The sequence below is a fragment of the Nerophis ophidion genome, linkage group LG12 (genome assembly GCF_033978795.1).
Source record: "Nerophis ophidion isolate RoL-2023_Sa linkage group LG12, RoL_Noph_v1.0, whole genome shotgun sequence".
Taxonomy (NCBI): Eukaryota; Metazoa; Chordata; class Actinopteri; order Syngnathiformes; family Syngnathidae; genus Nerophis; species Nerophis ophidion.
Window position 1 is genome coordinate 40306881 of NC_084622.1, and position 12577 is coordinate 40319457.

The 12577-nt window shown below is 42.1% G+C and overlaps 1 protein-coding gene across 3 annotated transcripts in view; it reads right to left on the minus strand.

Annotated features, from left to right (window-relative positions):
* LOC133563441 (leucine-rich repeat-containing protein 4C-like) overlaps positions 1 to 12577 on the minus strand; it is a 215464-nt gene that overhangs the window by 88752 nt on the left and 114135 nt on the right. The window lies entirely within an intron of this gene.

The window sequence follows — 12577 nt, forward strand, 5'->3', positions numbered from 1 at the left end:
TGGCTTGAGGTGGCAATACCTTTTGCCCTGCAGCCCAGAGCCTGTACAATGGAGTTTAACCTAGAAGACGAGAGGGTAGGTTCCGGACGGCGGGGATTTGTCCTGACTGTTACTTGTGCTTACGCACCAAACTCCAGTACCCGCCCTTTTTGGATTTGCTAAAAGAAGTACGACAGTGAAACCTGGTGAGGCGTGATTGCGAGAAAAGGCCACCCGTATCTAAACCCAAGTGGTGTTTTGTTACAGGACTTTTGTGCACGTCACAATTTATCCATAACAAACACCAATTTTAAACGTGGTGCACTTGGCACCAGGACACCCTAGGCCGCAGTTGGATGATCGACTTTGTAGTTGTGTCATCGGTCGCATGTATTGGACACTCGGGTGAAGATAAGGGCTGAGGTCTCCAGTGATCACCACTTGGTGGTGAGTTGGCTCCGATGGTGGCGGAGGATGGCCCAGATGCATTGTGAGGCTCTGCTGGGAACGTCTAGCAAAGTCTCCCATTAGAGCAAGGGTCGGCAACCCTCCATCCATCCATTTTCTACCGCTTATTCCCTTTTTGGGGTCGCGGGGGGCGCTGGCGCCTATCTCAGCTACAATCGGGCGGAAGGCGGGGTACACCCTGGACAAGTCGCCACCTCATCGCAGGGCCAACACAGATAGACAGACAACATTCACACTCACATTCACACACTAGGGCCAATTTATTGTTGCCAATCAACCTATCCCCAGGTGCATGTCTTGGGAAGTGGGAGGAAGCCGGAGTACCCGGAGGGAACCCACGCATTCACGGGGAGAACATGCAAACTCCACACAGAAAGATCCCGAGCCTGGATTTGAACCCAAGACTGCAGGACCTTCGTATTGTGAGGCAGACGCACTAACCCTTCTGCCACCCAAAATGTTGAAAGAGACATCCATTTTAGACCAATAATAAAAAAATCGGTCTGGAGCCGCAAAAAATTCAAAGCCTTATTTAAGTATTATAATGAAGAAAACACATGAAGTAAGTGTCTATATTAGCCAACTATCAAAGGCAGCAAATCTCCGTTGACAGAAATGTTGTATTTAATTTTTAACCCGACACATTTTTGCAACATTGCAAAACATTAGTAAAATGAAGGCTTCTCAGAGGGTGAGATAACTTGCAGCCATGGATTGACCAAATATGGCTGTTTAGCACTCCGGCAAATCAATGAAATCAACAAAGCTCACTTTTGTGCATTCATGCACAGCATAAAATGTTTGGTGGACAAAATGAGACAAAGAAGGAGTGGCATAAAGTTTTAAAAAACGTTTCTGTGGCAGCATCGGGAAAAAGTTACAAACTACGATGAGTTCAAGGATCGCTGACATTAGTAGGACAAAACGGTGCTTTCCAAATAACTCATCAGTGAAGCATGTACAACATAAACTGTGGGATTTCTATCAATTAGGAAGGTTTGTGTCATGTTTGTTCTCCTACAGAAAACATGTTAAAACAAAACATTTTTTCTTCATCTTTTTCCATTTTCACACATCTCTGAAAAAGGTCCAGGGAGCCACTAGGGAGGTGCTAGAGCTGACCCCTGCATTAGAGAGTTTTAATTCCCACCTCTGGAAGAACTGGGAACATGTCACGAGCGAGGCAGTGGATTTTGAGTCGGAGTGGACCATGTTTCATGCCTCTATTGTTGAGGCTGATTGGAGCTGTAGTCGCAAGGTGGTTGGAACCTCTTGCGGTAGAAATCACAGAACTCACGGGTGTGGATGCCGACAAATTTAAAGGCCTACTGAAACCCACTACTACCGACCACGCAGTCTGATGGTTTATATATCAATGGTGAAATATTAACATTGCAACACATGCCAATACGGCCGGTTTAGTTTACTAAATTGCAATTTTAAATTTCCCGGGAGGTATCCTGTTGAAAACGTTGCGGAATGATGACACTTAAGTTGACGCGTGCTTGTGACGTTATTGGTTGGGGCGGACATTTTAACCCAGCACCACTCACGGCTAAAAGTTGTCTGCTTTAATTGCATAATTACACAGTATTTTGGACATCTGTGTTACTGAATCTTTTGCAATTTGTTCAATTTAATAATGGAGACTAGAAAGAAGAATGCTGTTGGTGGAAAGCGGTGGATTGCAGCTGCCTTTAGCAACCAAAACATAGCCGGTGTTTCTTTGTTTGTTGTGAAGCTTTAATATGGAACAGAGCGGTCAAGCGAACATGTTTCTCTACCACATGTCAACCAGCAAGTTTTTGGATGAGAAAATTGTGATATTAAGTCGGTTCTTACCGGAGACTTGAGCGGAGTTTGCGTCCTCCTGCAGCAGCTGTCAAAAAGGCAGCTGTGACTTTCTTGGCGGCTTCACGGTGGCAGAGGGGTTAGTGCGTCTGCCTCACAATACGAAGTTCCTGCAGTCCTGGGTTCAAATCCAGGCTCGGGATCTTTCTGTGTGGAGTTTGCATGTTCTCCCCGTGAATGCGTGGGTTCCCTCCGGGTACTCCGGCTTCCTCCCACTTCCAAAGACATGCACCTGGGGATAGGTTGATTGGCAACACTAAATTGGCCCTAGTGTGTGAATGTGAGTGTGAATATTGTCCGTCTTTCTATGTTGGCCCTGCGATGAGGTGGAGACTTGTCCAGGGTGTACCCTGCCTTCCGCCCGATTGTAGCTGAGATAGGCGTCAGCGCCCCCCGCGACCCCGAAAGGGAATAAGCGGTAGGAAATGGATGGATGGATGGACTTTCTTGGCTCCTCCATGACTTCCCTCAGAGACACTGGCGGTCAGCGCAGCCCTCGGATATGACTTTACAATCCCATTAAAACACTAGTAACACAATAAGCAGATAAGGGATTTTCCAGAATTGTCCTAATAAATGTGTCTAATAACATCTGAATCGCTCTGTGGAGAGGCGGAGCCAACGGGCAAAATTGCGGCAAGGAGGTGGAGGAAGCGGTGGAGAGGAGAGGCGGGGCTTGCTGGGAGCAGTGCCTCCACAATCTAAATCAGGTGCGTGGCACCCACACCTACACACAATTAACCCATCTCCTCCTGCTGTATAAAAGGGGAGAAGGAGGAGAGATCGGAGAAGGAGTTGGAGTGTCCGCATCAGATGCAGTGCGTGAAGAGCAAGAGCGACAGAGAGCAGACGACGACGGCGGCGGCTGAAAAGTGACCGGCAAACGAGCAGTGGAGAAAGGAGCTGAAAAGCGATCCAAACTGCAGCCAAGCTTTATTGCAAAATAAAGAAGTCAAACTTGCTAAAGAGATGTCCTTCCTTGGTGGTCTGCTGAACCCAAGCGACGACAGTAAGAGACTGTCACATCCTCCCACTGGTGTCACCTTTTTTTTTTTTTAGTGCTTCACTCTAAATTTCCTCATCCACAAATCTTTCATCCTCGCTCAAATTAATGGGAAAATTGTCGTTTTTTCAGTCTGAATTGCTCTCGCTGCTGGTTGCTTTAATTGTAAACAATGTGAGGATGTGAGGAGCCCTACAACCCGTGACGTCACGCGCACATCGTCTGCTACTTCCGGTACAGGCAAGGCTTTTTTATTAGCGACCAAAAGTTGCGAACTTTATCGTGGATGTTCTCTACTAAATCCTTTCAGCAATACGGCAATATCGCGAAATGATCAAGTATGACACATAAAATGGACCTGCTATCCCCATTTGAATAAAAAAATCAAATTTCAGTAGGTCTTTTAAGGAGGAGTTCTGAAAAGCCATGGAAAATGACTATCGGACGACTTTGAAGCAATTCTAGAGTAAATCAGACCAGTTTCCAGTGAAGGTTGCACTTTGCTAGGGGAGCCTTTTGTGACGGGTTCTGTTCATAACTTTTATGTACAAAGTTTCTAGGAGCAGTCATAGTTTTGAGGAGATCTGGTTAGCTGGCTGCAGGATTAGGTCTCTGCTTGTTGCAGATAATGTGGTCCTGCGGGCTTCATTTGGCCAAGATCTTCAGCTCTCACTGGATCGGTTTGCAGCCGGGTGTTAAGCGACTGAGATGAGAATCAAGGCCGAGTCTATGCTTTTCACCCGTAAAATGGCGGAGTGCCATCTCCAGGTTTGGGAGGAGAACCAAGTGGAGACATTCAAGTACCTCCTGTAATTTCCCCGGTCCAAAGGCAAAACCTGGTAACTCACTTCTAGCTGATTTTGAGAAAACAAAGGAAAACCAATCTATCTTGATGCTGTCTTACAAAGATTTACAAAGTCATCAAACGTATAGATGTTTTCTTGCGCTTTCATTTTCTTGTCGATTGAGCCATGGATTGAATCTGCTCTCATGAACGTGTGCCCTTTCTACACAATCACGGGTGGGCCCCATTCTGCGTTTGCACATTGGGCAAGAGCCGTGTACAGCGTCCAGTTTTTATTTTGATTTTTTAGGCAGTTATCTACCCAAAAGAGTATGCAAGGGGAAGAATCAATCAAGAACAATACATTTAATGAAGGTGCTTGCAACGTCCTGGGCCAATCTTCCAAATATCCCCTTGTGCCAGAATATCACATAATCAGGTTGAGCGTCGGCCCCCATTCGTGCAAATGTCTCATTAAAGATAATAAGGCGACTGACAAAGAAGTTTCGATTGGTCCCTTGAGATACTAGGTTTTTCTGTTCTATCTACTCGGTTATGTGGTAGATGCTAGGTCCTGCCATGCGCGTAACAGCTTACTTACGGAACAAATTACAATATCGCATACACTAATGTAAAGCATATCCCCTAGGAACTCCAAAATTATTATCAGCTCAGTTTTGACCAAAATTGAGTTACTGGGTTTTGCCTTTGGACGGGAGATTTGTCCTGTCTAGCTACTCAGGCAAATCATATAGTTAATGTAGATACCCATATTGTCTGTACAGATTTACTTTACAAAAGAGAAGTGTGGGATACTTCCCTTGTTGCCTTATTTGTATTTGACATTATTACATGGATTTGTATTATTATTTGGTGCAGCCGGACCACAGCAGGAGGGGATAGAAAGAAAAAAAAAAGGAAGACTGACGGGAAAATTGTGGGCACAAGAGGGGGGTAAGACAGAGAGACAGCAATTATACGACATGTACCAATATGATACAAAAAGTGATACCAAAGAAGCAGTTAGTGAAGTAAATATTAATAACACAGAAATGACAATGAACATTATTACACAACACATGGAGTGTTGTTCACAAGTGAGGGAAACGTGGATCGTAAGATGGACAGGTGGTTTGGTGCGGCATCTGCAGTAATGCGGACCCTGTATTGGTCTGTCCTGGTGAAGAAGGAGCTGAGCCGGAAAGCCAAGCTCATAATTTACCGATCGATCTACGTTCCTACTGTGAGCTTTGTCATTCGGGAGAAGCTCAGGGTAAAACCGCTGCTCCTCAAAATCGAAAGGAGCCACATGAAGCGATTTGAGCAGCTAGTCAGGATGGCCCCTGAACGCCTCCCTAGGCAGGTGTTTAGGGCACGTCCGACCAGTAAGAGGCCAAGCGGAAGACCCAGGACACGTTGGGGAGACTATGTCTCCCAGTTGGCCTGGGAACGCCTCAGGATCCACCGGGAGGAGCTGGACGAAGTGGCTGGGGACAGGGAAGTCTGGCCTTCTCTGCTTAGAAAGTGGATGGAATACATAGTATATATATTATATATAAACTGGGCTTTTTGGAAACTTTTAAGAACATATTAAACATCTTCGTTCATAGTTGGCTTGTATCCTTCCTATATTTGGGTCTCTGCTACACCAGAGTCTGTTTGGAGGGACTGGAGGAGATGCGGATGAGGGGACAAGGCTGCGGAGCTAGCACTGAGCGCTGGGACGGAGAGGCTTCGCGGTGTCTCGACTGGGTGAGCAGGTGTCGGACACCTCAGTCACCTTGGACGTATCCTCGCTCATCCATGCGGACTGGACATTGGCCGAGAGTGGAGTCGGCTGTCTTGGTTGCTTTGTTGGGTCTGCTCCTGTCTCTGGCCATGCTCCCTCCACCCCAGCAGACGATGGCGTGGAACACCGCAGAGGCCACCACAGTGGATATGTTTATTTTACTTTTTATTCATAGCTGTATGTAGAAGTGTATCTGCTGCTTTAATGTCTTTAATGTCCTCTTTGTTCTTTGATGTTTGATGTTTCCCTCTTACACACATGGAAGAGGGATGTGTACTATGGCTATGAGTTGTTATTTTTATTTTTTATTTTTTTTCCCTTGGGCTCAGTCTGCACCCCCACTCCAGGGCCCAGGCTAAGACCGATTTTTTACTTATTTTATTTTAATCTTCTATTCTTTTCTTCCCCCCGACCCCCATGTTTACCTGTATGTCATCTTTTTTTGTAAGGGGCGCTGGAAGCCGGCAGACCCGTCAGCGATCCTGTTCTGTCTCCCTGTAATGTTTGTCTGATCTTGAATGGGATTGTGCTGAAAATGTTAATTTTGCTGAAGGAACTCTCCTGACGGAATAAATAAAGTACTATCTAATCTAATCTAATCTAATGGGTGAACTAGGAAAAACTACTACTTTGCCCCACTCCAATCCAAGATCTTGGCATATTTCAGTCATGCCAAATGGGGATTATTCATCATTAATTATTTGTAAACTGTAATTAATTTGATTATTTTTTTAAACACTAACAGCTTTAATTATCACATGTCATCTGAGAAGTGATTTTGTGTCTCACTGTAAGATTCAGAGCAGTTTTATGATGATAATAATAAAAATAAGTTATGCAAACTGATTAGGGTCAACGAGTGTATATTTACCTGAATCTGCCAGGATGTTAAGTTATGCTACTGGTGTAATAATATTAATGGAGCTAATTATAGTCCATTAAAAACAAGGGTATTTGCTTAACAGTTGATCAGCGGAGTCCCTAAAGCACATTGTACTTACATCCTACATCTATTCAGCCCCTGCTGGATATTTTAGTAAGCATATATATTTTTTTATCATCTAATATGTACTGTATATTTTATGCACTGTAAGTAATTATTGGATACCTAATCCTCTTTATGGCTCAACATTAAATATGATTCACAAACACATATGTTGCAGCTAATTAAGTCATGCATACAATTAAAACATGCAGTGAAATGAATCATTAGAATGCTGGTACATTGTTCATCTAGTCAAAGACAAAATAACAGGGACCATGAAAGTAGAGGACTGGGGGAGATGAAAGTAGACTGGCTTGTCTTCATAGATATTAAGTTTTATTTTTTACTGTTATGCCTACTGAACTGTGCATTGTAAATGTCTTTTGGGATAATTGAATGCATGGTCATTGAACAAGAAGGTTCATTGTCTGAATGATGTCTAAATCTACTTTGGGAATTCTGAATACGCAACACCCACAACAATGTCGCTATTGTCACCAGGTTTTCAAACCCTTCTCGGGTGTGTAGCCCAGGTGTCGGGAACATTTTTGGCTGAGAGAGCCAAGAAGCCAAATATTTTAAAATGTATTTCCGTACGAGCCATACAATATATTTTTTAACACTGACCACAACTGCATTTTTAAGTAAGACCAACATTTCTAGAGTATAATAGGTCTATTTTTCTTTGTAGTAAGATTGTTATTCTGAAGCTAACTTTGGAGGGGGAGTGGCCCGCGGGCCTGTAGCGAAGCGGGGTGTTGCCAGGACTGGCCTCGAAATCAGCGACCGGTGCGTAGATGGCCCACCTGGGCCTTGTTATCTAATCACCTGTCGCTCTGTTATAAGCAGCAGCCAGGAGGAGAGACGGGGTTGGGGTTGGAGCCAGAGCGCGAGCGAGAAAGAAAGATAAAAAGACAATTGCTGGAAAGCAACTGAAAAACTTATTGAAAAATAAAACAATATTGTAACCCTGAAACAACTTCTCATGTCGGTGCTTGGTGGGCTAAAGAAGCCCCCCACACTAACCAATCATAAATAAATAACCTCTCACCATTAACGCAACTTCTTGAACATAAAAAAACATGAGCATGTTTTATATTTTGAACGTTATTTTTAACACTGTGATTACAAGTGGAATTATTCATTACTTATCGTGTTAAGCAATATCAGCTCAGATTTATCCGAGAGCCAGATGCAGTCATCAAAAGAGCCACATCTGGCTCGCGAGCCATAGGTTCCCTACCCCTGGTTTAGCCACTTCATTCCATATCGGGCTCACTGGCAGGGATCCTAAACGGATTTATCGCGCAGTATCAATATTATGTGTACCGTTAGTAAAGGATATCGGGAGTTAATGTCGATAGTCGCATTAAGAAGGGAAATGCTGACATAGAACCAGAAAATAGGGCTAATATGACAGCCGGATTAATTCAGGACATTATCCTTCTAGAAAAATAGAGGGAGCGTCTCGAGATTAGAAAATATGTTAATGCATTCAGTCTCTGAGCCAAGGCACTACACCGATAAATTATGTGTGTATGTACCACTTTTTTGAACCATTTGTGATCTTTTCAATGTAATTATTTCCGATAGGTTGCACTTTATCTCATTAGTCTGTTTAAAAAAAGGACAAGAAGAACCAGATGTACATGGAGAGATGTTCTTTCCACTGCTGGGATTTAAGCATAGAGAAAGGCTTTGGAGTTGTAGTTAATTGACCAGTAATCTCTCATAACTGGCAAGGGTGCAGGTAGGGAGGCGTTTTAAGCTGGGACTAATCATGAAGTAAGTGAACTGGTGTAAGAATGAAACTTTTTTTTTCCAATAATTAGCATTTTTTAGGCCAAAACGGCAATAAAAGTAATTTGGGGCAATTAAGTCGATTGGTATGAAATGAACTGCGATGAGGTGGCGACCCGAATGCAGCTGAGATAGTCTCCAGCACCCCCCGCAACCCCAAAAGGGACTAGCGGTAGATAATGGATGGATGGAGTATGAAATTAAAAGAAATAAGTTTATTTCGGTCATATAATCAACCATTTGTGTGATCAATTTAACAGCACAATTCATACATATTAGCAATCATACACATACACACACAAACAGAAAAATAATGACCAAAAAAAAGGAATAGGCTGAAGCCAAGGCTTATATTTGCCTATCCTATACATTCACTGAAAATTATATTGCCTGGAACATCAACGTTTAAAAAATCAATGGAATGAAAATAATCGTTGCTATATTTTATAATTTTCCGTTATTTCACCTTTCAAGGCTTTCTTAAACCTTAACAAAGAACTACATGTCTTCAACTCATCACCGAGGTTGTTCTACCATTTAACTCCTAAAATTGAAATTTTTTTGTATTTTACATTCCTTCTTATTTGACATATTTCAAAATCAATATCCCTTGGGCTTCACGGTGGAAGAGGGGTTAGTGCGTCTGCCTCACAATACGAAGGTCCTGCAGTCCTGGGTTCAAATCCAGGCTCGGGATCTTTCTGTGTGGAGTTTGCATGTTCTCCCCGTGAATGCGTGGGTTCCCTCCGGGTACTCCGGCTTCCTCCCACCTCCAAAGACATGCACCTGGGGATAGGTTGATTGGCAACACTAAAATTGGCCCTAGTGTGCGAATGTGAGTGTGAATGTTGTCTGTCTATCTGTGTTGGCCCTGCGATGAGGTGGCGACTTGTCCAGGGTGTACCCCGCCTTCCGCTCGATTGTAGCTGAGATAGGCGCCAGCGCCCCCCGCGACCCCAAAAGGGAATAAGCGGTAGAAAATGGATGGATGGAATATCCCTCGTAAATTATAGTTTTTTTCCTCTTAATTGAAATAACCTAAGAATACAAGCTGGAAGGCTGTTGTTCTTTACTCGAAACACGATTTCCATTGTTTTTAAAAACACAATTTCTTAACATTTTAACACATTAGAGCAGGGGTCGGGAACCTTTTTGGCTGAGAGAGCCAAGAAGCCAAATATTTTAAAATGTATTTCCGTACGAGCTATACAATATTTTTTTAACACTGAACACAACTGCATTTTTAAGTAAGACCAACATTTCTAGAGTATAATAGGTCTCTTATTCTTTGTAATACCATTGTTATTCTGAAGCTAACTGTGGAGGGGGAGTGGCCTGCGGGCCTGCAGCGAAGCGGGGTGTTGCCAGGACTGGCCTCGAAATCAGCGACCGGTGCGTAGATGGCCCACCTGGGCCTTGTTATCTAATCACCTGTCGCTCTGTTATAAGCAGCAGCCGGGAGGAGAGACGGAGTTGGAGCTGGAGCCAGAGCGCGAGCGAGAACGAAGAGAAAAAGACAATTGCTGAAAAGCAACTGAGAGACTTATTGAAAAATAAAACAATATTTTAGCCCTGAAATAGGTTCTCATGTCGGTGCTTTGTGGGCTGAAGAAGCCCCACACTAACCAATAATTAATAAATAACCTCTCAACATTAACGCAACTTGTTGAACATAAAAAAAACATGAGAATGTTTTATATTTTGAACGTGATTACAAGTGGAAATACTCATTACTTATCGTGTTAAGCAATATCAGCTCAGATTTATCCGAGAGCCAGATGCAGTCATCAAAAGAGCCACATCTGGCTCGCGAGCCATAGGTTCCCTACCCCTGCATTAGAGCTTATGAATAATGGATTGGTAGGTTCATACTAGCATGCTTTGTGTTTTATTCTAATTACCCTGTTTTGAAGTTGAAACATATGTCTATGTTTGTTTTATAAACATTTCCCCAAACATCAACACAATGTTAAATATGGAAAAATGTAATAATTATACAACATATGCAGACCTTTCTTATTCAGCATGCGTCTTATTTTATAAAGAATAGCAATGGATTTGGATATTTTTCCCTTTATATATTCAATCTATGCTTTCCGACATAATTAATGATCAATTATTATTCCCAAGAACTTAGTTTCATATACTCTATACAAGTACAACCCATTTATCATTTATATACTCTATCAATTTCCACCTGATTTAATTTTGCTTCACAATTTGTCCTTCCACCACTAAACAACATACATTTAGTTTTATGGTCATTTAATGATAACTTATTAATATCAAACCATTTTTTTAGCTGATGCAACTCAAACCTCTATTATCCTCAACACTTTCTTCAAGTCTTCTCCTGAACAATAAACATTGATAGAAGTATCTTATCATTATTGATGCCTTTTTGTTCATGTTCTCGTTTTTAATGTTTAGCAACAAAAATTACCGGATAAGTTCCGGTTTCTGTTAGTATGGTCAAGCGTAAACACTGTCACATACTGTATGCCAAACAAAGGACTGAGACCAAACTCTAGCGCTGTTTGGTCATATCAATACTGAATAATGTACAAAGCAATTACTTCAACAGGATTTTAAAAAAACAAACATATTAAAGTGAATAATGAGCTCATATGGCTGAACTACTTCTGCCTTTCTGTGGCTTCCCTCTGGGTAAGTTGCCGTGTGTTGCATGTAATGGTGCTTTTTAAAATACAATTTAGAAGCTTTTCATGACATAATAACTGTTATTTGCACCGCAGCAGTCAGCATTGTTTGACAATGCGAATACACAAGAAAATGGGCTCATGACAACCTGGTGTGACAATTTCCTGCAGTTCTGATTCTTTTACTTTCCAGTGCTCTTGTTTTGCATGTTCACTTCCCGTTTTGCCATGCTTTTAGTGATAACTTTACCTCTGCTCTAAACGCTGGTTTCTCAGCTGTTCGTGATTGGCAATCAAGAGGCACACCTGGCTCTGATTGCCAATCAGGAGGTTACTTAAACCAGTGGCATCGGTTTGCCGGTGCATTTTGCTTTGAGTAAGCACAATGAGCTGTGAACATTTGGCAGGTTTTTATGGTCCCACAAAAACCATCAAAAATAGAGCAAAAAGCATCATCTAATGAGAACAAGATGAAATGTTTAAAATGATCAACAAGATTATTTAATTACATACTATTTAATTGACTATTTAATTACAAATGACATGATGATGTCTCATTCACGCGTCACGCACTAGCCCCTCCCTGCACCCCATTACCGCTAGTAAATAGCCAAAACTATCTTTTACCAAACCTAATAAATAATCGTGATTTCAATAGCGTTAAAAATATTTATCATTTTTATTATTTTCGCCAAAGTTGTGCCGCCCTGTGTGAACGTGAAAGTGAAGCTGTGCTAGCATCACATTCATTTCGTACCGTGTATTTCACATGCTACACACTACACCTGGGCGATGTGTCGATTTAATCTACAATCCCCGTTTCCATATGAGTTGGGAAATTGTGTTAGATGTAAATATAAACGGAATACAATGATTTGCAAATCCTTTTCAACCCATATTCAATTGAATAAACTACAAAGACAAGATATTTGATGTTCAAACTCATAAACTTTATTTTTTTTTGCAAATGATAATCAACTTAGAATGTCATGGCTGCAACACGTGCCAAAGTCGTTGGGAAAGGGCATGTTCACCACTGTGTTACATCACATTTTATTTTAACAACACTCAATAAACGTTTGGGAACTGAGGAAACTAATTGTTGAAGCTTTGAAAATGGAATTATTTACCATTCTTGCTTGATGTACAGCTTAAGTTGTTCAACAGTCCGGGGTCTTGTTGTCATATTTTACGCTTCAAAATGCGCCACACATTTTTGATGGGAGACATGTCTGGACTGCAGGCGGGCCAGGAAAGT